The sequence below is a fragment of the Mobula birostris genome, chromosome 10, assembly GCF_030028105.1.
Source record: "Mobula birostris isolate sMobBir1 chromosome 10, sMobBir1.hap1, whole genome shotgun sequence".
Taxonomy (NCBI): Eukaryota; Metazoa; Chordata; class Chondrichthyes; order Myliobatiformes; family Myliobatidae; genus Mobula; species Mobula birostris.
The window spans coordinates 8,145,204-8,169,851 of NC_092379.1; the positions used below are offsets into that span (position 1 = coordinate 8,145,204).

Sequence of the window (24,648 nt, forward strand, 5' to 3'; positions counted from 1 at the left end):
AGGATGATTCGCGTGTGTGCAACGAGCTGCCAGAAGAGGCAATTGAGGCAGGTACAATATAAATTTGGACAGGTCTTGGAGAGGAAATCTCTAACATTCAAAGTGAATTCATATCAAAGTACATATATGTCACCATATATAACCCTGAAATTCATTTTCCTGCGGGCATACTCAGCAAATCTATAGAATAGTAACTGTAAACAGGATCAATGAAAGATCAACCAGAGTGCAGGAGACAACAAACTGTGCAAGTGCAAATATAAATAGATAGCAATAAATAACGAGAACGTGAGATAAAGAGTCCTTAAAGTGAGATTATTGGTTGTGAGAACATCTCAATAGATGGATAAGTGAGTGTAGTTATCCCCTTTTGTTCAAGAGCATGACGGTTGAGGGGTAATAATTGTTCCTGAGCCTAGTGGTGAGAGCCCTGAAGTTCTTGTACCTTCTACCTGATGGCAGCAGTGAGTAAAGAACATGACCTGGGTAGTGAGGATCTCTGATGTTAAATGCTGCTTTCCTCCGACAGGGTTTCATATTGATGTGCTCAATGGTGGGGAGGGCTTTACCCATGATGGACTGAGCTAAATCCACTACTTTTTGTGGGATTTTCCATTCAAGAGCATTGGTGTTTCCATACCAAGCCGTGAATCAGGCAGTTAATATGTTCTTTACACATCTATAGAAGTTTGTCAAAGTTTTAGGTGTCATGCCAAATCTCCACAAACTCCTAAGGAAGTCGAGGCACACATGGGCCAAATGCAGTCAAATGGGACTAGTTTGGCCGGCATGGGCAATTTGGTCTGATGGACCCGTTTCCATGTTGTATTGCTCTGTAATTCTATTGGCAGCGAATTCAACCACTTCAACTCTGCTTCTAATTCCCATTCAGATATGTCCATACATGGCCTCCTCTACTGCCATGATGAGGCTAAACTCAGGTTGGAGGAGCAACACCTCACATACCGCCTAGGTAGTCTCCAGCCCCTTGGTATGAACATAGAATTCTCCAACTTCTGGTAATTCCCTCCCCATCCCTTACCCTATCCCTATGTCACTCTGCCCCCTCCCCCAGCTGCCTATCTCCTCCCTCATGGTTCCGCTTCCTTCTTCTACTACCCATTGTTTTCTTGCCTATGACGTCAATGCTTCCCCTCCCCCACCCCTTTGTCTTTCAAATTACTGGTTTTTCAACTGAAACTACAAGCATTCTTCAAATGCTTCCCCCTCCTTATTTCTTCAGTCCTGACGAAGGGCTCCGGCCTGAGATGTCGACCTACCGTTTCCACTGATGCTGCCTGACCTGCTGAGTCCCTCCGACCTGCTGTGAGTGTTTCTGTAATTCTATTACTGAGTGTTATTTTGCCAATGGATTAATTTAAAGGCATTATCAAAGTGTTCTTACAAACTAGCTGCCTGAATGTTCACAACAAATTCCAACAATCACTGAATGGTTAGATTATCACTTTAATGTGGCTGATTGAGAAACAAATGCTGGCCGAGCCACCAGGGAAAACTCCCTTATTAAACATTTAGTGAGATCTTTCTTGTTATCTTGAATGGGCTGATAAGGCTTTGGTTTTGCAACAGTGAGCAGCAACATTTCCTCTGTATTTTTTACAGCTGCTCAGACCTACCCTTGCACTAAGCAGGAAATTGAAAAGGACCAGCAGAAATGGAACACACCTGGAGTCTGGTTTGCCATAAATTAAGACTATATTTATTGCTACTATGAATTAATATCATTAAACCGAATAATACAATACAAGTTATAAACTATTATATATATATATATATCTGTAAATGTGTGTGTGGATACAAAAATAATAGTCCAGGAGGTAGATATCAGTCTTACAGTGCCAGGTAAGTTTAAGCAGTTCAGTTCACTTTGTCGAGTTGAATTGATGGAAAGAGAGAGAGAGTTAATTGAGTTGATGTTCAAGTTGGCAGCTTTAGTTGTTCTTGCTTCCGAAGCCTTCAGAGTCACTCCGTGTGACCCCACACAGACACAGATGGACAGAGCCCCTTCTAGGGAATGGTCTACCAACCCACGGCACGGGTTCACCACCAGCAGACCCCCACAGGCAAACTCTTACCCGCACTGGTAATCACGGGTCGAAATTAATCGGTCCGTTGCCTCCACCCTCGTGGTGGTCTTAAACTCCACCAGTGGTTTCTGGGGTAGCTTCCACAGTTCTCTCGTGTCGTGTTTCCTCTGCCGTTATCAGACCGAAGGATGAACTTTTTATAATCCATCCAAAATTCCAGCGTCCGTTAGCTCAAGCGCTCTGAGCTGTTACCATGGTGACTTCCCAGCTCCTGTCTCAGCTCGCGCTGTACTCTCTCTCTCCCTTTTAATTGCTTCCCCGTTCATTAGCCTGCTGAACTTTCTAGCAGTTTCTCACCTGCATGACAACCTGGCCAGAAAGCTGCGTGGCACTTTATGGAAAAGGAAATTCCAGCTGCGTGGCAACGAAGGCTATGTGCGTGGGAGCATTTCAGTTAATGTGCGGTCATGCACCCGCGCAGCTTAGAGGGAACAGCGGCGAAGAGCCCGCTTGGACGCGCACAAGAACCTGGATCATCCGTTTGTGCTCTGTTTGTGAAAATTAATATTTATTGAGATACAACATGGAATATCTCTTCTGGCCCTTTGAGCCGCGCTGCCCAGCAATCCCCCAATTTAATCCCAGCCTAACCAGGAGGCAAGGAGGAAACCCACACACAAACGTGGGGAGCGTACAAACTCCTTACAGGCAGCAGCAGGAGTTGAACCTGTGCCGCCTGCACTGTAAAGCGCTGTGCTAACCACTCGGCTACCACGCCACCCAAATCTGCGTAGTTAAGTTAAAACAGAGGATACAGGAACTACTCTGCAAGTTGGACAGATATCTGGAGAGAGAATTTGTTATTTTTTAGTTTTTAAGAACAGCTTCTTCCTCCTGGCATCAGGTTTCTGTACAGTCCATGGACCCAGGAATCATAAAAAGCTGCTGAGCATCTCAAACTCAGCCAGCTGTTATGGGCACTAGCCTCCCCAGCACCGCGGACATCTTCAAAAGGTGATGCTTCAGAAAGGAGTCATCCATCGTAAGGACCTTCCCAATCTAGGACATGCCCTCTTCTCATTGCTACCACTGGGGGGAGGTAGTCTCTGTTTCTCATTGACAAATACAGTGCTGTGCAAAAGTCTTAGGCACGTACACACAGCTAAAGTACCAAAGACACTTGTACAGTATTGTGCTTGCCAATGTGCAGCGGAGAGCAAGTCTGAGAGTGACGAAGGGTCTCGGCCCGAAACGTCGACTGCACCTCTTCCTAGAGATGCTGCCTGGCCTGCACCAGCAACTTTGATGTGGGAGCAAAGGATGTAGGGAATGGCGAGGGATGAGCACTGTGGGAGGGGTGTGGGACGGGCAACAGAGAAGGAGAGCCAGTGGAGGGTGGTGGTGTAGGTGCAGACACACCCAGCCCTGAGATACCAGCCAAAGCCATTTGATTCCAAACAATTGGTCTATTGATCATTACAAAACATCTCTCTGATGATACTCACTCCCTCCCCTCTCCCTTCCCCTTTTCCCAACCATGTAGAGACCCAGATCAGAATCAGGTTTATCATCACTCACATCTGTCATGAAATTTGTTTTTTTTATGGCAGCAGTACAGTGCAATACATAAAATTGCTAGGGTACTGTGCAAAAGTCTTGGGCACCCTAGCTGTGTACTGTAGACATACACAAGTATTTTGCACAGTACTATACAATCCTGAGATTCATTTTTCAGTAAATCCAAAAACCATAATAGAATCAATGAAAAACACACCCAACAGGGCGGGCAAACACATGGTGTGCAAAAGGTTTTTAAAAAGAAACGTGCAAATGAAAAAGAGAAAAACATACCTCATAAATAACGTGCAAGATCATAACGGTGTAGATTTTGAAGGCAAGGGTAATGTTTGTGGAATAACTTGAAATATTATTTCAATGCTAATGAAGGGTCTCAGCCTGAGAGGTGGCCTGTTTATTCCTCTCCATGACTGCTGGATGGGATCTTCCAGCATCTTGTGCATGTTACCCTGGACGTTTAGCATCTGTTGCAGAAGTGACCTCTCTTCCTCCCTCGCTGGTGAGAGAGAGCCTGACTAAGATACTGACGTGTTGAGTTATAGACCGTGGTTTGTTTGTCTGTGGTGGCCAGTGCGATCATGTTTGCTGTTGTGTGCTGGGGCAGCAGGCTGAGGGTAGCAGACACCAGCAGGATCAACAGACTCATTCGTAAGGCTAGCGATGCTGTGGGGATGGAACTGGACTCTCTGACAGTGGTGTCTGAAAAGAGGATGCTGTCCAAGTTGCATGCCATCTTGGACAATGCCTCCTATCCATTACATAATGTACTGGTTGGCACAGGAGTACATTCAGCCAGAGACTCATTCCACCGAGATGCAACACAGAGTGTCATAGGAAGTCATTCCTGCCTGTGGCCATCAAACTTTACAACTCCTCCCTTGGAGAGTCAGACACCCTGAGCCAATAGGCTGGTCCTGGACTTATTCCCATCTGGCATAATTTACATATTATTATTTAATTATTTATGGCTTTATATTGCTATATTTATACTTCTTGGTTGGTGCAACTCTAACGAGACCCAATTTCCCTCGAGATCAATAAAGTATGTCTATCTATCTATCTATCTATCTATTATGGACTCTAGACCAGGGTCTATCAGGGAGCTTTTGCTTGCATAGTGTTGGGGGGAGGTGGTTGGTGCCTTTGCTGGTGCAAGTTGGGGGGAGGGTCGATGATTTTGCTGCTGTTTGTGCATGGGAGGGTTCTGACGTTTCTGTCATTTATTCTTTGGGGTTTTTCATGTTTTGTGGGTGTCTCTGGAGAGTAAGAATTTGATGTTGTATACTGTATACATTGTCTGATATTAAATTGAACCACTGAGCTATTGAAGAATTTCTTTTGTCAGTGCTAATAATCTGTGCTGTGAAAAGTCCATTAGTCTCACAACAGGCCTTCCTTGAACAGATGAGCTGAACAGATTTAATGTGAGATCATTAAATGTGGCTGTGATGCCTTGGAAGACATTAAGGTATTGGTCTTTGCACTTGAGTGATAAATTTCGGTACTGAGCATATGTTGTATCTTGTTCTGCAGTCGTTAAATTGACTTTGATGGACTCAGATTTCAGAGGTGGAATTCAATGCACAGCAGCAACTATGTCTGTGCATTTATAAACCGATGCCATATTTAGAAAAACAAACAGCTGCAGGTGCCGAAATGAATGCTTCGGTTCTCAATTTTCTGAGACCTCTGCGTTCTTCCAAGTTGGCCCACTTATCCATCATAAACTATGTGAACATTACATCACATTAGAGGCCGTTTAACCCATAATGTTGTACTGACATTTTAACCTGCTCCAAGATCACTCCAAGATTTAATACTCTAACCTCTCTAACTCTAAGCTACTCCAAGATTTTAACCATTCCCTCTTACCCCTCCGCCATGGCCCTCCGATTTTCTATCCTCCATGTGTCACTGATCTCTCTCTCCCTCCTACCCTCCATCTCTCTCTCTCTCTCTCTCTCTCTCTGTCTTTCTGTCTCTCCTTTAATAAAATGGCTTGCTAACATAGCATTTATAGTAACTATTATCAGACTAGCCTGTTACCTGACTGGCGATACACCGCTGACATTTAGGGCAGCAGTGAAGGTCCTCCATCTCTGTCTGTCCTTGGCCATCAAAACCAATTTTGGCCTTGGTCTTGGTGATGTTCAGGGCTTCCTTCATTATGCCAGTAGCTTCCACTTGGTTTTCACTACCGTCATTCTGGATGGAGACTCAGAAACACCTTCGCACTCAGACGTAGAAGGATTCCTCATTGCTGTTTCCATTACAGGTTGACTAGTCAGGGTTGTTGGCCTGAGCTGAACCCTCAAACCCTGGAGGACTGGTGGGCAACTCTTAGTCTGGTCTCTACTCTTGGACCTGTTTGTCATGGATGACCCTACCAAGAGCCAAAGCATAAAGCCCGGACTCCAGCCAGCATAGCTCTCCGGGTCATTGAGGCACACAAGCCTCCAAACCCTACGACAAGGTTGTGGTCCTCTTGGAGATACAGAACTAGCAACCCGGGTTGAATTCCCACTGCTGTCGGTAAGGAGTTCTTCCCATGACCATGTGGGTTTCCTCCAGGTGCTCTGGTTTCCTCCCACAGTCCAAAGGTGTACTGGTTGGTAGGTTGATTGGTCTCATGGGTGTAATTGGGAAGAGCATGCTCACTGGCCAAAAGGGCCTGTTGATATCAATAAAATGTACCTAAAAACTGCATAAATTCTACCTGCACGACCATGATTAAGCCAGCGATGTATAAAAAGTGCACCTTACATTCAATAATTATTAAAAATGCTATGATTCATGAAAAAAATGTTGCGTCACCACAAAAAACTACTGCTCACAGTGTAGATTAGATTAGATTATGAGAACACCCAGTCCTCTTTTATTGTCATTTAGAAATGCATACATGCGTTAAGAAATGATGCAATGTTTCTCCAGAGTGATATCACAGAAAACAGGACAAACCAAAGACTAACACTGACAGAACCACATAATTATAACATATAGTTACAGCAGTGCAAAGCAATACCATAATTTGATGAACAAACCATGGGCATGGTAAATAATGTCTCAAAAGTCCCCGAGTCGATCGATTCCTGAGTCCCCGATAGCAGGCGGCAAAAGGGAGAAACTCCCTGCCATAAACCTCAACTTGCCAATACCTTGGAAGCAGCCGACCACAGCCGACACTGAGTCCGTCCGTCCAGAAACTTCGAGCTTCCGAGCAGCCTCTCCGATACCGCCTCCCGAGCGCCATCCTCTGCCGAGCACCTTCAACCTCACCCCGGCCGCTGAAACAAGCAAAGCCGAGGATTTTGGGGCTTTCCGCTCCGGAGATTCCGGTTACCACACAGTAGCAGCGGCAGCGAAGCGGGCATTTCAGAAGTTTTCCAGATGTTCCTCCATACTCTCACGTCCGTCTCCATCAAATCAGGATTGTGCACGGTCCCCTACTTGACAGATAACAGACATCACCACCAAAGTGGCCGCGCGCACTGCCGTCGTGTCGCCATCTTCTCCTCCGAGAAGAAGCCAAAGATGAGAATTCCCAGAGTCACAGAGTTTCCATGGCTACTCCTTTAAACTGGAGAGATTTGGGTGGGGTTAAAGGTCACAGGGAAGGAGGAACAGGAGCATTAGATCCCACACCACCAGATTCAGGAACAATTATTACCATTCAACCATCAGGCTCTTGAACCAGCAAGGATAATTTCATTCACCTCAACTCCGAATGGACTCCACAACCTATCTCACTTTCAGGGACTCTACAACTCATGTTCTCAGTATTATTTGTTTATTTATTTATTTCATATATTTGCACAATTTGCCTTCTTTTGCACAATGGTTGTTTGTCAGTTTTCCTGTGCGGTTTTTCTCATTAATTCTGTTGTATTTCTCTGTCCTACTGTGAATGCCCTCAAGAAAATGGATCGAAGGGTTGTATATGGTAACGAATACATTACGTACTTTGATCATAAATTTACTTTGAACTTTGAAGCGGGAAGGGTAAGAAAAGTGGCAGTGGAATCGAATTGACTTTAATACTTATATCCTTCATATACCTGAGGAGCAAAAATCTTTATGTCTCCATCTAAATGTGCAGTGTGCAATTTATAGTAATTTATAATAAATAGAACAGTCAATGTAACATAGAAATACAATTGTGTCAGCGTGAATTAATCAGTCTGATGGCCTGGTGGAAGAAGCTGTCCCGGAGCCTGTTGGTTCTGGCTTTTATGCTGCGGTACCGTTTCCCGGATGGTAGCAGCTGGAACAGTTTGTGGTTGGGGTGACTCGGGTCCCCAATGATCCTTCAGGCCCTTTTTACACACCTGTCTTTGTAAAGGTTCTGAGTCATGGGAAGTTCACAACTACAGATGCGCTGGGCTGTCCACACCACTCTCTGCAGAGTCCTGTGATTGAGGGAAGTACAGTTCCCATACCAGGCAGTGATGCAGCCAGTCAGGATGCTCTCAATTTTGCCCCTGTAGAAAGTTCTTAGAATTTCGGGGCCCACAACAAACTTCTTCAACCGTCTGAGGTGAAAGAGGTGCTGTTGTGCCTTTTTCACTACACAGCCGGTGTGTACAGACCACGTGAGGTCCTCGGTGATGTTTATGCCGAAGAATTTAAAGCTGTTCACCCTCTCAACCGCAGATCTATTGATGTCAACAGGGGCTAGACTCCATTCCTCCTGTAGTCCACAACCAGCTCCTTTGTTTTTGTGACATTGAGGGAGAAGTTGTTTTCTTGACACCACTGTGTCAAGGTGATGACTTCCTCACTTACAGATTGGCTCATTGTTATTTGAGATTAGGCCAATCAGTGTAGTGTCGTCAGCAAATTTAATTAGCAGTTTGGAGCCGTGGGTGGCAACACAGTCATGGGTATACAGAGGGTAAAGAAGGGGTTTAGCACACAGCCCTGAGGGGCACCTGTGTTGAGGGTCAGAGGGGCAGAGGTGAGGGAGCCCACTCTTACCACCTGCCGGTGATCTGACAGGAAGTGCAGGATCTGGTGCACGAGACAGGGTGAAGGCCAAAGTCTCTGAGCTTCCTGTCGAGCCTGGAGGGAATTACGGTGTTGGATGCTGAACTGTAGTCCAAGATCAGCATTCTCACATAAGCATCCGTCTTCTCCAGATGTGCAAGGAACTGGCTGGGCCTCCAACAAGGAAAAGGTGGAGATTCTCCAATCTTCCGGTGTGTGCTGGAGGTGCAGAGGCATTGGACCTCTCTGCTGAAGGTGAGGCAGTTGGGACCAGAGGCCATCAAAGTCAAAGTCAAGTTTCTTACTATATTCATGCATGCATAGGTGCAAGGAAAAACTGACTTGCCTCAGTGTCACAGGCACAGAGCATAAGAGATGCAATCTTCACAGGAAGAAGATTCAAGATTGCTTAATGTCATTTCCAGCCCACAAGTGGAACGGAGAACAAGGTAATTGTTACTTCGGATCTGAAGCAGCACAAAAAAACACACACACACAGACAATAAGATAAAGAGCACAATAATAATTTTAAAAAACACAATAAATATAAACACATAAGATACCTTAAGTACACAGATTGACTGTGTACACAGATTGATTGTATGTCCATAAAGTGATGCAAGGCACAGGAGCGTCTGTTGGTAAGATGACTCTGACAGGAAATGATAACGTCGTGGTGGCTGGGGGTGTGGAGGGGTGGGTTAGAGGGTGGAGGTGTTGATCAGCCTTACTGCTTGGGGGAAGTAACTGATGTTGAGTGTGGTGGTCCTGGCGTGGATGCTGAGGGAGCGGGACAAACAGTCCAGGAGCAGAGAGGGTGGAATCCTTCTTGATGTTACTGGCCCATATCCAGCATCTTTCAGTTTATATGTCCTTGACGCCAGGTAGGCTGGTGACGGCGAAGCATTGGGCAGTTGTCACTACCCGTTGTCGAGCTTTCCTCTCGTCCGCAGTGCAGTTTCCGTACCGAGCAGCAATGCAGCAGGTTGGGATGCTCCCCACTGTACGTCTGTAGAATGATGTGAGTATGGATGTGCAAAGCCCAGCTCCCTTCAGCCTCCTCAGAAAGCAGAGGTGTCGGTGAGCTTTCCTGATCGTGTAGGATGTGCGCTGGCACCACGAGGGGTTGTGCGAGGCGTGCACTCCCAGGAGTTTGAAACTGCTCGCAGTTTGCACGGCTTTTCCCTCGCTGTACAGAGGGGTGCAGGTGGTGCGAGTTCTCTTGAGGCTGATAACCATCTCCTTTGTCTTGTTGACATTTAGGGAGAGGGTATTTCCCTGGCACCAGGCCTCGAGCTCTTGCACCTCGTCTCAGTGGGCTGCTTCATCGCTGTTGGTGATGGGCCCCACCGCTGTCGTGTCACCAGCAAGCTCCACCATGTGATCGCTCGGGCGTTTGGCCGTGCAGTGGTGTGTGAGCAGAGTGTGCAGCAATGGACTCAGCACACAGCCCAGGGAGGTGGGACAGGGGCGCCCATGTTGAGGATGATGGGGTGGGAGGAACTGTTCTGCACTCTGACTATCTTGAACTTAACAAACTTTTTTTTAATAAGAAAGAACACATTAATACAAAGAAACAATAAGGGTCCATTTTAGTCCATTAGGGGAATGAAGGGTTATGGGCAAAGGCAGGTAGGTGGAGATGAGTCCATGGCCAGGTCAGCCATGATCTTATTGAAGGACGGAGCAGGCTCGATGGGCCAGATGGCCGACTCCTGCTCCTGTTTCTAATGTTCTCAGTGCATGTTATTCAAAGTAGTCATAGCGTTGCTTAACCGAGGAGGAGATTAGGGTTATGCTGGATGGTTCAAGAACTGAGTGGTTGGATGGAAGCAACACACACACACACACACAAAATGCTGGAGGAACTCAGCAGGTCAGGCAGCATCTATGGAAAAGAGCAAACAGTCCACCTTTCGGGTCCCGAAATGTCGACCATTCATTCCCTTCAGTAGATGCTGCCCAACCTGCTGAGTTCCTCCAGCGTTTTGTGTGTGTTGCTCGGATTTCCAGCATCGGCAGGTTTTCTCCTGTTTGTGGTTGAAGGGAAGTAGCTGGTTTTGAACCTGGCCAGTGGACTGTGCAATGCCTGGATGGGTTATTGAAGTGAATTTTGCAGATTGCGAAAACATAAAGAATCTCTGGGATTTATCCAGAGTGATCATTTCTCCAAGTCACGACGACAAGGAGTGGAATCCCTCCCACTCCCCTTACAGCTGAATATCCCTCTGCAGCTCTGCACCATTGTTTGATCCCATATTGTTTTGTCACCTGCCCTTTTACACAGAGACTAACCCATACAACACTCTTCCTTGAGTTACTGTCTGAATGCTGCTGTCCAGACACTAACCCAGAACTGAGCTCTGTTCAGCCACTCTGTCCTAAAGAAATGTCCTTCTATTCTGAGGCTGTGCCCTCTGGACCTAAACTGCTGAGAACTCGAAAACACCAATGTTCTTCTAGGAGGTATTACCCGAGGGCATTCTTCATCAATCAGACTAGACAAACACAAGGAAGGTTAACAAAAGTTTTGCCAGGACTCGAGGACTTGAGTTATAGGATAAGGTAGGGCAGGCTTAGATTTTATTCCATAGAATTTACCAACCTGAAGTGTGACTTGAATTGACTTGACTTTATTCCTTACATCCTTCATATACATGCGGAGTGAGAAATAAAGACAATTCAATGCAATTGACTTTATGATGATGAGGAAATTATGATGGCAGAGATACTGTGAATGCACATAGCCCTGTTCCCATGGAAAATTTATCAGAAATGAGAGGACTGAAGTTTAACAGAGACATGAGGGAGATCATAGATCACGTGACCCAGATGGTGTGGGTCGGTGGGTCAGTGGGGGGGGGGGTGCTACATATTGTCTAAAGTTGACCTGCGGGCTAGCGAAGAGAAGGATCACCTTACACTTCCTTTGGTAGAGACGTATCTCCATATCTCCACCCTGCCACCCAGATGCCTTCTTGCATTTGAAATGAATTGAATTGACTTTATTACTTACATGAGGAGTAAAAATCTTTATGTTACGTCTCCATCTAAATGTGTAACGTACAATTTATAGTAATTTGTAATAAATTGCATGTACAACAGGACAGTCAATATAACATAGAAATACAATTGTATTAGCGCGAATTAATCAGTCTGATGGCCCGGTGGAAGAAGCTGTCCTGGAGACTGTTGGTCCTGGCTTTTATGCTGTGGTACCATAAAAGCCAGGATGGTAGCAGCTGGAACAGTTTCCCGGATGGTAGCAGCTGGAACAGTTTGTGGTTGGGGTGACTCGGATCCCCAATGAAACTTCGGGCCCTGCTTACACACCTGTCTTTGTAAATGTCCCGAATAGTGGGAAGTTCACATCTACAGATGCGCTGGGCTGTCCGCACCACTCTCTGCAGAGTCCTGCGATTGAGGGAGGTACAGCTCCCATACCAGGCAGTGATGCAGCCAGTCAGGATGCTCTCAATTGTGCCTCTATAGATAGTTCTTAAGATCTGGGGGCCCATACCAAACTTCTTCAACCATCTGAGGTGAAAGAGGTGATGTTGTGCTTTTTTCATCACACAGCCAATGTGTACAGACCACGTGAGATCCTCAGTGATGTTTATGCTGATGAACTTACCCTTTCAACCCCAGATTCATAAACCCCAGATTTAATAAACACAGAAGATTCTGCAGATACTGGAAATCCAGAAGAACGAGCGCAAAATGCTGAAGGAACTCATTTGGCTATGGAGGAATGAACAGTCGGTCTTTTCAGACCGAGATCCTACATTAAGACTCCTAATGGCCATGGATTGCCCGAAACCTGAAGAAGGGTCTCGTCCTGGAATGTCAACTGTTCATTGCTTTCTGGAGATGCCACCTGAACTGCCTCATTTCTCCAGCATTTTGTGCTTGTTCCTCTAGGACACTTCAATCCTGGTAAAAAAAAGTCTATCTAAACTAATCAATGTCTCTCAAAACTTTGTAAACCTCTATCAGCTCGCCCCTCAACCTTTGATATTCTAGAGAAAATATTTCAGGATTTCCCAAGAGTTCATTGCTTATCTGCTTGGTATTTAACAGTTTTTTTCAGCATACCCTACATCACTCTAATTGTCTTCAAGCATTCCCTGTGCGATCGAGCTCCATACGCTCAATAGTCTGTGTACTAAAGCTTTGAAATTCTTTATTGGATTTATTACTTGTAATGTCTGGCCATCTTCGATAATTGGATGAGGACAGTAAAGAATTACAAGTAGTACTTAAAAGCAATTACATAGAAATTGTTCCAACCTTCTGCATGAACTTCCTTCTGAACCTAACAAAGTGGCCATTGAGTGTATGCTTGTAATTTTCTAGGCTGCTGTAGCCAATCCACTTCAAGGTTTGACAAGCTATGCAGAGACGCTCTTATACACCGGGCGGACAATCCCTGAAAAGCACTGGCGATGGCTTGGGCCACCCGTCTTCTGCACGCTGCTGCTGTTACTTCAGTTTATGCCGCAGCTCTTGTCAGCTTGAACCAGTCTGGTCATTCTCCTCGGACCTCTATCATGAACATAGCGCTCTCACCCGCAGAACTGCCGCTCGCTGGATTTTTTTTGTTTTGTTTTTCACACCATTCTCTCAGGAGATCAACAGTTTCTGAGATACTCAAACCACCCTGTCTGGCACCAACAACCATTAGGTCATATTTCTTCCCCACTCTGATGTTTGGTCTGAACAACAGCTGAACCTCTTGACCATGTCTGCGTGCTCTTATGCATCCAGTTGCCGCCGCATGATGGGCTGATTGTATATTTGCGTTACCCAGCGGGAGTACAGGTGCACCGCATAGCATGGCCACTGGGCGTATCTCCCATTCCCTTACTTCTCAGCTGTTCATCTTCCTTTTAAACGCATATCTGCTGCTGGTCTGAAACGCTCCTTCTGTAGGCAAACACCTCGTCCTTGCTGCTTCGGAGCTCCATGTTGGACTTATCAATGATGTGGTTGTCCATCATGTCTGACGATGACAGGAAACCTGCGCGGGAGAGTGTTTAAAAGGGAAGGGTGTTGCACTGGGGCAGCTGCGCTCCCTGGTCCTCAGAAGTCCAGGTCCAGAGGTACGAGCAAGCGCCACAAACGGGGGTCTTCCTTGGTCGCAGTGGGTGACCATGACGTCCTCTGGGCCTCATCGCGCCCTTCGCTCTCCGCAGAACGCTGCAGAACACCGCCTTCCTGGCCACTTGGATCTCACCGTAGATCTCGTCCATTCAGTCCGCCGGAGCTGACTTTGCCTCGCTGGGCCAGGCACGAACCCTAACTCACCGGGGTGTGAGACCGCTGGCTACCCTCACCTGGTTCAGCCCGCCGGTCGAAGCAGTGTACCGGGTGTGTGGCCGCTGTCACATCCAAACAGACACTTGGAGCCACTGGAGTGACTGCAAGCAGGCTTTTCCCATTGAGGCGAGGGGAGAAAAAAACCAGAGGACATGGGTTAAGGGTTGAGGGTGAAGGGGGAAAAGTTTAATGGGAACATTGGGGGGGGGGCTTCTTCACACAGAGAGCGGTGGGAGTGTGGAATGAGCTGCCAGATGAAGTAGTAAATGTGGATTCACTTTTAACATTTAAGAAAAAATTGGACAGGTACACAGATGAGAGGTGTATGGAGGAATATGGTCCAGGTGCAGGTCAGTGGGACTAAGCAGAAAAATGGTTCCACACAGCCAAGAAGGGCCAAAAGGCCTGTTTCTGTGCTGTAATGTTCTATGCTTTTATGGTGAGAGCTGAGTGTCTGGTGGGGACCAAAGCTCAGTGAGCTGCCGCGGTAGGGACGTGACAAGCCCCCTAACCAGAGGCGCTACCCCCCCTCCCTGGACACCCCACACATTCCGGATGATCAATGAATAACATTGTAGTAAATAACAGGGCGCCACAGTATTGCAACGGCCCATGTGCCGCTGTTGCAGCTCGAGCCGTTCCAGAGTTCAGGCTTCAACACCAGTGCCGTCTGTAAGGGGTGTGTATGTTCTCCCAGTGAACCACATGGGTTTCTCCCCGGGTGCTCTGGTTTCCTCTCCCAGTCCAAAGACATACCGGGAGGTTACAAGGTCATTGCAAATTGTCCTGCGATTTAAGGCATCCGTTAGTCTTGTGAGACCATGGATCTGCGCCTGGAAAGTCTTCACTCTCCAGGGCGCAGGCCTGGGCAAGGTCGTATGGAAGACCAGCAGTTGCCCATGCTGCAAGCCTCCCCTCTCCACGACACCGATGTTGTCCAAGGGAAGGGCATTAGGGCCGATACAACTTGGCACCAGTGTCGTCACAGAGCAATGTGTGATTAAGTGCCTTGCTCAAGGACACAACACGTTCCCTCGGCTGGGGCTCGAACTCACGACCTTCAGCTCGCTAGTCGAATGCCTTAACCACTTGCCCACACAATTAGTGTCCTGCTATTAGGCTAGTGTTAAATAGGCGGGTTGCTGGGCCCTGAGACTTGTTGGGACAGAAGAGACTGTTCCACTCTTTAGCTCTAAGTAAAATTAAAAAATCGAAATAAGTAAGACGGACTTTATAAGCTCAGTGGTCTCGCCACTGCTGCTTCTCTCCACAACTGTGGGATATCCACCTGCCAATAATGTGAACGTCTTTGGTTGGTTAATCCCTGAGAGTTCAACTCTTTGAGAAGGAAAATTGGATCTGGGGCCGGCTTTCCTGTGATCATTACGCACTCTCAGTTCTGATCAAAGGTCCATCACGGGTAAAGCCCTCCCAACCACTGAGCAGATCTACACAAACTGTTGTCACAGGAAAACAGCGTCCACCATCGGGAACCCCCGCACCACCCAGGCCGTGGCTGTCTTCCCCCTGCTGCCATCAGGAAGGAGGTACAGGGGCCTTAGGATTCACACCACCAGGTTCAGGAACAGTTACTACCCCTCAACCATCACTTTCTTGAACCAAAGGGGATAACTTCACTCAACTTCACTTGCCCCAACATTGAAATATTCCTGCAACCCAGAGATTCAGTTTTAAGGGCTCTTCATCTCAAGTTCTCGATATTTTTTGCTTATTATTTAACTAATCCCTGCAGCCAGCAGAGAGGCACCGATGCACACTGGCGCCACCTTGACGGCTACGACTGGGTGGCGAAGTAGAGCCCCAACACCACACACACAAGTTTGCTGATGACACCACTGCTGTGGTTTGTGTCATATGGGGTGATGAATTAGCATGCGGGAGAGAAACGGTAAACTTGGCTGAGTGGTGTAATAGCAACAACCTCTCACTCAGAGTCGGTAGGTCCAAGGAAATGATTGTAGACTTCAGGAGAGGGAAACCAGAGGTCCATGAGCTAGTGTACGGGGTCTTTCTTTTTTTGTATGTTAAATTTAAAATGGCTTCTTTGTTATGTTATACTGGGGAGTGCTGCTTTGTTATGTTAAATGCTGAGAAAGTCTCCAGCTAGACAGTTGCTTGGGTGAATACAGATAGCAGGGTGCTATTAACCAATGGGTGGTCATGTATCGTTCTGTTTTCGGATGATAGTGCTGTATCATATGACTGTGGACGGGGTTTTGGCGGGGAGTCGGAGGAGAGACGGGGAGGACGGCGGACGTGCAGGAAGGCTCCGGTCGATCACTTCGGGTGGTCGTCAGGAATCGATTGAGCTCCAACGGTTGCGCGCGAAGAACTTGGACTTTGATAAGTCTTGGCGCCTTTTTTCATTACTTCCTTTTCTGTATCGAATTTATATTAATTTCATAGATTTAGTAATATCTATAAAGTGTACTTGGTAAAACGTACTGGGTGTGCTGGCTGATGATTGATGTTTGGGATTGATTCGGGCGGCAACCGACTCCGTGGGAAGCGTTGAGGCAGGTGCCGGATGGGATTTCCCCTAGACATATACGAGCCAATATAACTGAGCGTTACACTAGTAATCATCGGAGAATCGGAGGTGGCAAGGGTCAGCAACTTTAAATTCCTGTGTCTCTCTATCTCAGAGAACCTGTCCTGGACCTGTCATATAAATATTATTGTGAAGAAAACACGACAGTGTCTCTACTTTCTCAGGAGACTGCAGAGGTTTAGCCTATCATTGAAAACCTTGGCAAACTTCTATAATCATGTGGTGACAGGGGACATCACAGCCTGGTATGGGAACACCAATGTCTTTGAGTGGAAGATCTTACAAAAGTTAATGGATTTAGCCCAGTATATCACAGGTAACACCCTCCCAACCAGTGAGCACATCTACATGAAACCTTGCCTAGAAAAGCAGCATCCGTCATCAAAGAACCTCACCATCGAGGCCACGCTCTTTTTTTGCTGCTGCCGTCAGGAAGAAGGCACAGGAGCCTCAGGACTCTCACCACCAGGTTCAAGAACAGTCACTACCCCATAAATCAGGCTCTTGAACAAAAGGGGATAACCACACTCATTTTAGGACTCTGCTGTGTTTTTTTTATTTCATGCTCATTATCTATTGCTATTTGTTGATATCTGCATTGCAGTTTGTTTACAGTTAACAGTTCCTAATGTTTAGAACATAGAACATAGAACATAGCACATGACAGGCCCTTCGGCCCACAATGTTGTGCCGACCATGAAACCCACTCTAGAACCTGCCGGGAATTTCCCTAGCACATAGCCCTCTATTTTTCTAAGCTCTTAAAAGACTGGCAGGCAGTGCCAGTCGCATGGCTGGCAGTGCGTTCCACGCACCCACCACTCTCTGTGTGAAAAACTTACCTCTGACATCCCCTCAGTACCTACTTCCAAGCACCTTAAAATTCTGCCCCCTCGACTTAGCCATTTCAGCCCTGGGGAAAAAAGCCTTCGGCTTTCCATCACGGTTTACAGATTTGCTAAGTATGCCCGCAGAAACAGGATCTCAGGATTGTACGTGGCGACATATATGTACTCTGATAATAAATTTTACTTTGAACTTTAATTATTTAGATTATCATTTCTTCTTTTTGCATTTACACAGTTTGTTGTCTTCTGCACTCCAGCTGAACGCCCTAGTTGGGCGTTCTTTCGTTGATTCTGTTGTAGTTACTAGTCTATGGATTTATTGAGTATGCCTACAAGAAAATGAATCTCAGGATTGTCTATGGTGACATATGGTGTATACGGTGTATTCTCTGATAATAAGTTTACTTTGAACTTTGATACTGTACTTGTACTTCTTTTAACACCTTCTGCAGCGTCCTTCTCTCCCATGATATGAACGTTGTCCGGTCCAAACAAAGGATCAAGTAACAACCAAGAGAAAATCTGGAGATGCCGGATCTGCAGGAGGCTACACACTCCCGGCGTGGCCTCCCGTACAGCAGAGAGATCCAACGTAGATGGGGTGATCACTTTGCCGAGCACTTGTGCTCCATCCACCAGGAGAAGCAGGATCTCCCAGTGGCCACCCATTTTAATTCCACTTCCCATTCCCATTCCGATAAGTCCATCCATGGTCTCCTCCACTGTCGTGATGAGGCCACTCTTAGGTTGTAGGAAGAACACCTTATATTCCATCTGGGTAGCCTCCAACCTGATAGCATGAACATTGATTTCTCAGACTTCCAGTAATGCCCCCCCTTACCCCTTCTCCATTTCTCCTTTTCTCTCTCTCGCCTCATCTCAGCGATCAACTTCCCAGCTCTTTAATTCATCCCTCCCCCTCCAGGTTTCACCTATCACCTGGTGCTTCTCTCTCCCCTCCTCCCCACCTTTTAAATCCACCCCTCAGCTTTTTTACTCTCCGGTCCCGCAGAAAGGTTTTGGCCCGAAGCGTCGACTGTACTCTTTTCCAACGATGCTGCCTGGCCCGCTGAGTTCCTCCGGCATCTAGTGATTCATTGCAAAGGATCAAGCATCAACTTTTATTCGTCGAATACTTTTACATGTACTAGGAATTTGTTGGTCAGGGTGTGACATGCAAGAAAAAAACAACATTCAACAGTTATAAAGAATTACATGAAGAATGAAGTTAGAGGTTAAAGTACAGATATGGAATACAATGAGTGTAAAATATATAAACGCCACCTTGTATTTACCATATCAGCTGCATTATCAAAAGAGGTTTAAAGTCCTTTACAGTGCAGAGACTGAGGTTATAGATAGATTGAGAACGGACTAGTGAGAATTGTTGATCAGACTAACTGCCTGAGGGAAGAAACTTTGCAAATGCCATGAAGCTTTTGTTTTTATAGCCCTAGAACACTCTCCAGAAGGGAGCTTGTGGGAAAAGAATCACGCACAAAATGCTAGCGTGACTCAGCTTTCCAGGCAACATCTGTGCAAATGAATAAATCAGTCGACGTTTCGGGCCGAGACCCTTCTTCAGGGCTGGAAAGGGGAAGTGGGGGAAGGAGGATAGCTGGAGGGTGACAGGTGAAGCCAGGTGGGTGGGAAAGGTAAAGGGCTGGAAGGGAAGAGATCTGACAGGGGAGGAGAGTGGAGCACGGGAGAAAGGGAAGGAAAACTGCAGATGCTGGAAATCAAAGCTACACACCCAAAAAGCCAGAGGAACTCAGCAGGTCAGGCAACATCAATGGCAGTGAGTGAACTGTTAACATTTTGGGCTGAGGGCCGTCATCGGGGCTGGAAAGGAAGGGGAGAAGTCGGCATAAGAGAGTGGGGGAGGGGAGCAAGACATACAAGGTGGTAGGAGATAGGGGAAACCAGGAGAGGGAGAGGGTAAGAAGAGCGGGGATGTCGGTTTATGAAGGAGATAAAGAGCTGGAGAAGGGGAAATCTGATAGGAAAGGGCAGAAGACCTTGGAAGAAAGAGAAGGGGAGGAGCACTAGAGGGAAGGGATGGGCATGTAACGAGATAAGGTGAAAGAGGAAAACAGAAACGGGGAGTGGTGAAGGGAGGGGGGCATTACCGTTAGCTTGAGAAATCGATGTTCATGCCATCAGGTTGGAGGCTACCCAGGTGGGATATAAGGTGTTGCTCCTCCAACTTGAGTGTGGCCTCATCCCGGCGGTAGAGGAAGCTGTGGACTGGCACGTCAGAGTAGGGAGTAAAATTGAAATGGCTGGCCATCGTGTGAGATCCACTTTTCATGGCTTTTTGTGAAGGTGGTCGGCGAAGCGGTCTCCTAATCTGTGCTGGGTCTCGCCGATATATGGGAGGCCACTCTGAGAAGTGGCGCCTCGCCAGGAAGGACTGTTTGGGGCCCTGAATGGTAGTGATGGAGGAGGTGTAGGGGCAGGTGTGGCATCTGTTCGGCTTGCAAGTGCCCAGCGGGAGATCAGTGAGGAGGAACAAATGGACGGGGGGGGGGGGTCGTGTAGAGAGTGGGAGGGAAAGATGTGCTTGGTGGTGGGATCCCATTGGAGATGATGGAAGTTACAGAGAAGGCCAAAAGTAATGCTTTTTGGAAAAAGACAATTTGCAAGATAAAGAACTATGGATATAGATCGACAAGAACATCTCCTCCACAATCACCATCAGCACAGGGGCATCATAAGTCCATGTCATAGTCATAGTCATACTTTATTGATCCCGGGGGAAATTGGTTTTCGTTACAGTTGCTCCATAAATAATAAATAGTAATAGAACCATAAATAGTTAAATAGTAATATGTAAATTATGCCAGTAAATTATGAAGTAAGTCCAGGACCAGCCTATTGGATGTCTGACCCTCCAAGGGAGGGGTTGTAAAGGTTGATGGCCACAGGCAGGAATGACTTCCTATGACGCTCTGTGTTGCATCTCGGTGGAATGAGTCTCTGGCTGAATGTACTCCTGTGCCCAACCAGTACATTATGTAGTGGATGGGAGACATTGACCAAGGTGGCATGCAACTTAGACAGCATCCTCTTTTCAGACACACAGTGAGAGAGTCCAGTTCCATCCCCACAATATCACTGGCCTTACGAATGAGTTTGTTGATTCTGTGGGTGTCTGCTACCCTCAGCCTGCTGCCCCAGCACACAACAGCAAACATGATCGCACTGGCCACCACAGACTCGTAGAACATCCTCAGCATCGTCCGGCAGATGTTAAAGGACTTCAGTCTCCTCAGGAAATAGAGAAAATAGAGACGGCTCTGACCCTTCTTGTAGACAGCCTCAGTGCTCTTTGACCAGTCCCAGTTTATTGTCAATTCATATCCCCAGGTATTTGTAATCCTTCACCATGTCCACACTGACTGATATGCCCGAAGCGACTGGTTCTAAGGTGCCAGTAACCCACCTTTGCCCCATCTCCTGTCAGTAGAAACGGTTCTGCCAGGCTTAGTAGCTAAGTCACATGTGAAGGCCAGGAGATGGGCTTGGTTGTCAGGGACAGTTGGAGACGCACGGCATTGGGAGGATTTGATCGGTAGTGGGAACTTATCCTCACTATCACCCCCTGCTATAACAACCTTAAGGAACTAACTTATGACTGTGATGCTAATAAAATATCATTTAAATGTCTTCTAAAACTTTGATAAACTTCTATGGGTGCACAGTGGTAAATATCCTGATTGGTTGCATCATGGCCTGTTATAGAGGCACCAATGCCCAAGAACAGAAAAATGGCTCGTCACAGGAAAAGGCCTCCCCACCACTGAGCACATCTACGAGAAGCACTCCCACAACAAAGCAGCATCCATCATCACGGACCCCCACCATCCAGGCTGCTACCATCAGGAAGGAGGTACAGGAGCCTCAGGGCTCACATCACCAGGTTTGGGAGCAGTTATTACCCTTGAACCATCGGGCTGTTCGCACAGTTTGTCTTCTTGCGCACATCGGTTGCTTGTCAGTCTTTGGGTCTCGTTCTTCATCGATTCTATCGTATTTCTCTCTTCTACTGTGTGTGACCACAAGAAAAGAAATATCGCTGTAGTATTTGGTGACATGGTTTCCTAAGGTTGTCACAAAGAGCTGGGAAAAAGGCCAAATTTGAAGAAATGAGGAAGGATCTAAAAAGCATGGATTGGAACAGGTTGTTCTTTGGCAAGGATGTGATTGGTAAGTGGGAGGCCTTCAAAGGAGGAATTTTGAGAGTGCAGAGTTTGTATGTTCCTGTCAGGATTAAAGGCAAAGTGAGTAAGAATGAGGAACCTTGGTTCTCAAGGGATATTGGAACTCTGATAAAGAAGAAGAGAGAGATGTATAACATGTGTAGGAAACAGGGAGCAAATAAGGTGCTTGAGGAATATAAAAAGTCCAAAAAAATACCTAAGAAAGAAATCAGGATGGCTAAAAGAAGACATGAGGTTGCTTTGGCAGTCAAGGTGAAGGATAATCCAAAGAGCTTCTACAGGTATATTAAGAGCGAAAGGATTGTAAGGGATAAAATTGGTCCTCTTGAAGATCAGAGTGGTCGGCTATGTATGGAACCAAAAGAAATAGGGGAGATCTTAAATAGGTTTTTTGCATCGTATTTACTAAGGAAACTGGCATGGAGTCTATGGAAATAAGGCAAGCAAGTAATGAGGTCATGGAATCTATACAGATTGAAGAGGAGGAGGTGCTTGCTATCTTGAGGCAAATCAGAGTAGATAAAACCCCAGGACCTGACAGGGTATTCCCTCGGACCTTGAAGGAGACTAGTGTTGAAATTTCAGGGGCCCTGGTAGATATATTTAAAATGTCGGTATCCACGGGTGAAGTGCTGGAGGATTGGAGGATAGCTCATGTTGTTCTGTTATTTAAAAAAGGCTCTAAAAGTAATTCAGGAAATTATAGGCCAGTAAGTTTGACATCAGTGGTAGGTAAATTATTGGAAGGAGTATTAAGAGATAGGATCTACAAGTATTTGGATAGACAGAGACTTATTAGGGAGAGTCAACATGGCTTTGTGAGTGGTAGGCCATGTTTAACAAATCTATTAGAGTTTTTCAAGGAGATTACCAGGAAAGTGGATGAAGGGAATGCAGTGGATGTTGTCTAAATGGACTTCAGTAAGGCCTTTGACAAGGTCCCGCATGGGAGGTTAGTTAGGAAAATTCAGTCGCTAGGTATACATGGAGAGGTGGTAAATTGGATTAGACATTGGCTCGATGGAAGAAGCCAAAGAGAAGTGGTAGAGAATTGCTTCTCTGAGTGGAGGCCTGTGGCTAGTGGTGTGCCACAGGGATCAGTGCTGGGTCCATTGTTATTTGTCATCTGGATAATAATGATCTGGATAATAATGTAAATTGGATCAGCAAATTTGCTGATGATATAAAGATTGGAGGTGTAGTGGACAGTGAGGAAGGCTTTCAAAGCTTGCAGAGGGACTTGGACCAGCTGGAAAAATGGGCTGAAAAATGGCAGATGGAGCTTAATACAGACAAGTGTGAGGTATTGCACGTTGGAAGGACAAACCAAGGTAGAACATACAAGGTAAATTGTAGGGCACTGAGGAGTGCAGTAGAACAGAGGGATCTGGGAATACAGATACAAAATTCCCTAAAAGTGGCATCACAGGTAGATAGGTACGTAAAGAGAGCTTTTGGTACATTGGCCTTTATAAATCAAAGTATTGACTATAAGAGCTGGAATGTTATGATGAGGTTGTATAAGACATTGGTGAGGCCGAATTTGGAGTATTGTGTGCAGTTTTGGTCACCTAATTACAGGAAGGATATTAATAAGTTTGAAAGAGTGCAGAGAAGGTTTACAAGGATGTTGCCGGGACTTGAGAAACTGAATTACAGATAAAGGTTGAACAGGTTAGGACTTTATTCCCTGGAGCGTAGAAGATTGAAGGGAGATTTGATAGAGGTATATAAAATTATGATGGGTATAGAGTGAATGCAAGCAGGCTTTTTCCACTGAGGCAAGGGGAGAAAAAAACCAGAGGACATGGGTTAAGGGTGAAGGGGGAAAAGTTTAAAGGGAACATTAGAGGGGGCTGCTTCACACGGAGAGTGGTGGGAGTGTGGAATGAGCTGCCAGATGAAGTGGTAAATGTCGGCTCACTTTTAACATTTCAGACAAACTTGGACAGGTACATGGATGGGAGGTGTATGGAGGGATATGGTCCAGGTGCAGGTCAGTGGGACTAGGCAGAAAAATGGTTCGGCACAGCAGAGAAGGGCCAAAAGGCCTGTTTCTGTACTGTAATGCTTCTAGGGTTTCTAAGTTGATTGGTGAAAGAGATTAAGGACTGAAGAAGGGGGAATCTGATAGGAGAGGAAGGCCATGGAAAAAAGGGAAGAGGGAGAATCACCAGAGAGAGAGGCGATGGGTAGGTAAACAGATAAAGTGAGAGAGGGAAACAGGAATCGGGAATAGAGAAGGAGAGGGGAGCAAACACCCGCCTGCCCCCACTTTCTTACTCTGACTTCTCATCTGTTTTTTTTCCCAGTCCTGGTGGAGGGTCTCGGGCCAAAACTGTGGACTTTTCCACTGATGCTGCCTGATCTGCTGAGTTCCTCCCAGCATTTTGTGTGCACTGCTTCGACCTGAAATGTCGACTCCACTTCATTCTCCGCAGGCCTGCAGAGCATTTCCAGCAGATTATGTTTGTCATTTTAAATTACGAGCATCGGCAATTTTACTTTTGATTTTGCAATAGCTATTGTGTCAGGGCAGAGGTCTGCTCTGGGTAGATAATGACTGAACATATGCTGGGCGGTTATCCAGTGATTGGCTAATTGGTTTATTATTGTCACGTGTACCGAGATACAGTGAAAAAAAAACTTTTGTTTGCATACCATCCAGACAGATCACGCCATACATTGCAACACACACAAGGTGCTGAAAGAGCTCAGCAGGTCAGGCAGCATCTGTGGGAAAAAGTAGACGGTTGATGTTTGGACTGAGACCCTTCCTCAGGACTGAGAAGGAAGGGGGAAGATGCAAGAATAAAAAGTTGGGGGTAGGGGGAAGGAGGATAGGTAGAAGGTGATAAGTGGAGCCCAGTGGGTGGGAAAGGTAAAGGGCTAGAGAGAAAGGAATCTGATAGGAGAGGAGAGTGGACTCTAGGAGAAAGGGAAGGAGGGTGGAGACCCGGGAGAAGTAATAGGCAGGGAAGAAGTGAAAGGTCAGAGTGGGGAACAGAGGAAGGGTGGAACTTTCACCAGAAGAAGAAATGAATATTCATTCCACCGTGCCATTGGATGGAATATAA

General features: G+C 46.4%; 1 long non-coding RNA gene across 2 annotated transcripts; it reads left to right on the forward strand.

The window, feature by feature from the left end:
• Positions 1–1,173: 1,173 nt before the first annotated feature.
• LOC140203792 (uncharacterized) lies at positions 1,174–21,264 on the forward strand. Of its 2 annotated transcripts, none has more exons than XR_011887397.1 (3): positions 1,174–1,326; positions 1,624–1,696; positions 21,093–21,264. It is a non-coding gene; the product is annotated as an uncharacterized lncRNA (long non-coding RNA). The 2 variants fall into 2 exon arrangements; XR_011887398.1 differs by having other exon boundaries at positions 21,053–21,094.
• The last annotated feature ends 3,384 nt before the right edge of the window (positions 21,265–24,648 follow it).